The sequence below is a fragment of the Rissa tridactyla genome, chromosome 13, assembly GCF_028500815.1.
Source record: "Rissa tridactyla isolate bRisTri1 chromosome 13, bRisTri1.patW.cur.20221130, whole genome shotgun sequence".
Lineage (NCBI taxonomy): Eukaryota > Metazoa > Chordata > Aves > Charadriiformes > Laridae > Rissa > Rissa tridactyla.
In genome coordinates, this window is record NC_071478.1 from 17,240,074 (window position 1) to 17,245,122 (window position 5,049).

Consider the following 5,049-nt stretch of genomic DNA (forward strand, 5'->3'; position numbering starts at 1 on the left):
TCATCTCAATCTCCCCTCTTTCAGTTTAAAACCCTTCCCCCTCGTCCCATGGCTCCCCTCCCTGCTCCAGAGTCCCTCCCCAGCTTTCCTGGAGCCCCTTTAGGGACTGGAAGGGGCTGGAAGGTCTCCCCGGCACCTTCTCTTCTCCAGGCTGAACCCCCCCAGCTCTCTCAGCCTGTCCCCGCAGCAGAGGGGCTCCAGCCCTCCCAGCATCTCCGGGGCCTCCTCCGGCCCCGCTCCAGCAGCTCCGTGTCCTTCTGCTGTTGGTGCCCCAGCGCTGGAGGCAGCACTGCAGGGGGGGTCTCACAGAGCGGAGCAGAGGGGCAGAATCACCCCCCTGCCCCCCTGCCCACGCTGCTGGGGATGCAGCCCGGGCTGCGGAGGGTTCTGGGCTGCGGGCACAAGGGTGGGCTCGGCGCAGGCAGGGAGGGCGTGCTGCCTGACCCGGTGCAAGCATGTGCAGCGCAGGGTCCTCCCTCCATAAGAGGCTCCTGGCAAGGAGTAAGGGTGTGAGCCCGGTGTAGGCTGAGCCTCCCGAGCGCTCACCGGCAGTTGCTCCTGCTTGCAGCACGGCACCGGTGCGGAGTCACGGGACATGTGCCGATGCTCAGCAAGCCCTCGCGCCGCAGCCACCTGCCGTGCACACCCGGCCTTAGGCTGGGGTGCCCACACCTCTGCGGGCAGCACGAGCAGACAGGCTAGAGCCTGGAGACAGGTGGAGAAACCTGCCCATTCTCTTCCTCGTGTGCAGGTAGAGAGACACAGCAGAGATCCAGCCCTGGAGATTCACACCTGGGGCAAATTGCTTCCAGCTCATCGAGAGCAGTGCGTGCTTTCCGCATGCTGTCTCCCAGGTGTGCCAGCCAGGTGTGACAACCGGAGTCCTCGGTGCCACAACAGCGTTGCTCCTCCTCGGGCAGCGTGTTGCCACAGAAGTAGGACCTTCCTTGTCACACAGCTCCTTCCCACCCCGGGTGATGCGGCACCCCCAGGGCAGGCAGGAGGCTGCCCAGCGCCCATGCCAGCAGCAGGACGTCAGGAATCCATCACACCTCATCCTGCCCTGGCTCCCAGCAGGATGTGAGTCACCCCTGAGAAACGGGGACAAGTGCTCAGGCACGAGTGCTCTGTCCTAAGCAAATGGCAGCAGTTCACCAGTTCCCTGCAGGTGGACGGTCCCGGCTGGCCTGGCTGCAGCAGAGCTGCTATGCTGCTCCTCTCTCCCACCTCCAGCGCACAGCCTGTCGAACTGCTTCAAGGACACCCTCCCGTGTGTCCCCGCTGGCCACCCACCCTGCCCTGCCCAGCCTCCATCCACACCCGAGGGGGAGAGCTGGGGCCAGCCCTTCACCCGTCCCTTGTCCTGCCATGTGTCTGGGGGGTGCACTCACCCCCAGGTCCTTCCACCTCTCCGCGGGGGGACAGCTCTACATTCACCCCCAGGTCCTGCTGCTCTGGCCCGTCTTCACGCCGGGCTACGTGGTGCCCAGGAACCGGCTGTCTGGGAAGATCTTTGCTACATTCTCCCACCCAAGGTGCAATTCCCGGGAAGGAGAGGAGGAGGCACAGAGAGCCCAGGGAGCCAGAGGAGCTTCTCACCTGCCCAGAAGCTGGGCGCCGCCAGGTCCCTCCGCTGTGGGGTGCCGTGGGAAGCAGGTGTGAGAGCCCAGAAACTCAGCCGGCATGATGTCACTGTTTGTGATAGCACCGGGCTCTGTGGGACCTGCCCTGCACCCAGAGGAGTGGCGGCGTCAGGCTACGTGTGTGCTTGCCATGGGCAAACAGTGTGGTGCAGCGAAGCCAAGAGCTACCCTCCTCCTCCTCCTCCTCCTCCCTGAGAGCCTCCAGCTGCTTTTGTCAGCCGGGAGTGGGTGCCTGGCCCAAGCATCCCCCTGTGGTGGCAGGTTCCCCTCCGGCCCAGCAAGGTTCAGCCAATTTGTGACCCTGGGAGTGGTCACAAATTGTTGGGTGTGGGGAGAGCGGGAACAACACAGTGTTCCCAGGGGAGGAGTGATGAGGCTAGGAAAGCTCCCACATGCTGCTGAACCAGGTGGAAGCAGGGAGGAGAAAGGGGTCCTGGCACCCTCCCTTCCCCCCTGCCAGGGCTCCAACAGCCCGTGCGGCCCCACGCTGCCTGTGGGTCTGTGCTGCCGGGGTGGCGCTGGCAGGACAGCAGGGCAACACCTGCCCCTGTGCTCCTCTCCGCTGCCATGCCCAGGGGAAAGGCCACGGAATTCTCCTTGCCTGGCACTGCAGCCAGGTCCCTACCCTGTCCTGCACCTTGAGTCAGGCAGGTGTCCCCAGCCCCTGGGCCAGACCACTCCCAGGCAACACAATGAAATCCCATCACTGGTGTTTAACGTCACATTCAACAAGCACAAAGGGAACCCAAAGGACTCCCGACCCTCCTGCCCTTGTTGCACTTGTCCCCTGGCTGGGGGACAGCCCCCCTGTGCCTGCCCAGGCCCCTGCTCCCTGGTGCGGGTTTGTCCCGTCTGCTGGGCAACCTGCCCGCCTGCGCCAGCACACAACAGCCGCCCTGTGATTTCTGCAGTGGGTGAGATCACACCCTCACCTGCCCAGTGCTGACACGCCGGGCAGCCGCCTGTGGCCCTCCCTGCTCTTCCCAGAGCCAGGCCTGGAGACGCAGCCCCCGCGCTCCCCGGAGGGTTTGCGAATCTCTCCTCGCTCCACTTTCACAGGAATAAGGAGGTCTGCTTCCCTGAGGCTGCGCTCAGCTGGGCACACGCGCCCTGGGAAGCCCCGGGGGGTGCTGCCTGGAGCCGAGCGGGGCTGTGGATTTCCCCACCACGCTGGCCCTTTGTGGCAGGTCCAGGAGGATGTGGCTGGGTCATCCCCTGGGGTGAATGAAACCAGGAGAGGTGCAGACCTGTGGGAGAAAAGGCAGGATAAATACCGCTGCGCGTGCGGAGCTGGGCATCCGAGGCTGCTTTATCAGCATAGCTCAGCATGCTTCTGCAGCTGGGTGGTCTGTGCAGGAAGCCCAGCATCAACGCTGCCAGCTATGCACCAGTATCCAGTGAAGTGGCCCCAGTGCTGCTGCGGGCAGAGGAGCTGGGGAACAAAGCCGTTGCACCCATACCAGCTCAAAGGTTGCCAGCGAGGTCCCCCACATGCCGCGAAGGCAGGAGAGCTGCTGCCAGCCGTGCTGCCCGCGGGCTCAGAGGTGGGAGCGTGCCCGGTGCCTGCTCCCCAGGCACAACCTCAGACAAGGGGCTGTCTCGTGAGCAGAGCTGCAGGTGGTGGAGACCCCTGAGTGGCACGCGGAGCAGCCCGACAGCACGGGGCTCGTCCAGCAAGTGAAGATCATGTCGTTTCTGGGACTGGCAGAGGGATAGGGAGGACCTGTTGGGTGGCACAATGCTTAGAGGGGATGGCTTTAGCGCAGTTGCTTGGGAAGGGGCCATCATGCTCCAGCAGAGCCCAATGCTGCTCAGGGCAGGAGCGCGGAGAGCTGCCAGGGAGCCGAGGGCAGCAGGGAGCAGAGGGCTCTGGGATGCCAGCCCATCTGGAGACCCACGCTGTCAAACGGGCCTGGAGTGGGACGTCTGAACCAACAACACTCCCAGCGTGGAAACTGCAGGACCCTCGAGGCACCTCCACCACATCCCATTTTTCTGGCCCGCAGCGGTGGGTCCTCCCCTGTGGCAGACGTGGCTGTGGTCCTGCTCCATCCCACGCACCTCCCCGGAGAGCTGGAAGCTCTTAGAGGAGCAGTGAACTGGATCTTAGTGACCTGCCCTGGGCAAGCCCTTTGGGCTCTGGGCTGCAGGACAGGGACCTCTCCCCGTCTCCCGGGAGCTGGGAGCGGGTGCTCTGCAAAGCCCGCAGCACCTCTGGAGGAGCAGGTCAGGCTTGGTCTTCTCCAGGGAGTACTTCTGGCCTTTGCCCAGAACAAGACCGAGCCCCACTGAGTAAGTCATCTGCTGGGCTGCAGCCTCGCTGGTGGGGAGCTCGGGGACTCTGTGGGATCCTCCCCCCAGCCCGACACCCAGGCTTGGCCATCCTTCTGGCACCGCCGTCTGGGATGGTACAGGAGCCTGGAGGAATACACACCTGCCTAAACCCCTATACCCCCCGTTGCTCCCACCTCTGGCTGCGAGAGGGGCCTGTTGTGGGTGGCGCAGGTGGCCACGACCCTGTCCCCGGGCGGCACAAGTCGGATGGCCAGAGGTAAGGGACAAACCAGGCTCCTGCGGGACGGCGCAGGGCCAGGAAGGGCTGAGGACGCTACACGCAGCTCCTGAGCGTGGGCGAGCGCTGGGACCATGTGGGGCAACACGCCCGTGTGCCCAGGCAGCCCGTGTGCGGTGGGGGGGCTCAGGTGGCGCCAGGAAGCGGCTGTAAGGAGCCCGCGGGGGTGTCCCCCGCGGTGTCACCTCCCCCCGGGCGCGGTGGGGAGAGGGCCCGGTGCCAGAGGTGCACTCTCCACCCCATTCCCCGCGCGTTGGAGGTGCAGCAGCTTCTCCCGCGGGCAGGAGCAGCCCCCGCCCCGGGCAGGGGCAGGCCGGGGGGTCCCCGGACGGAGATGGCCCGAGGCGGGGGGTGGCCCCTCCCACCCGCACCCCTCTGCGGCAGCGGGAAGGGCGGGGGGCGCAGGGGGGCTCTGCAGGCAGCGCTACACCCGCTTTCGGGGGGGGGCTGCTGAAAGCTGCCGCGAAAGGCGGCTCCGGGAGGGCCCCGCGGAGGGGCGCCCGGGTGCACCGTGACCGCTCAGGGCTGCCAGGCCCGAGCTCGGCGGCGCGGCACCGGCGCGGGGGGGACGCCCGCGGCAGCACCGCTGGGCTCCGCGCGGGGCGGGAGGTGGCCCGGACCCCCGCGGCTCGGCTCGGCTCGGCTCGGCTCGGCTCGGCGCGGCTCGGCCGGAGCTGGGACCGGGACCCGCCCCCTTCGTGCCGCCCCGCGCGGGGGTGGGCGGGGCAGGGCCGTCCCGCCCGACGCGAAGAGCCAATGGCGGCGGCGGCGGCGGCGCGGGTGGGCGGGGCCGGCGGGGCGGGGCGGGGCGGCTGGAATCAGCGGGCGGTCGCG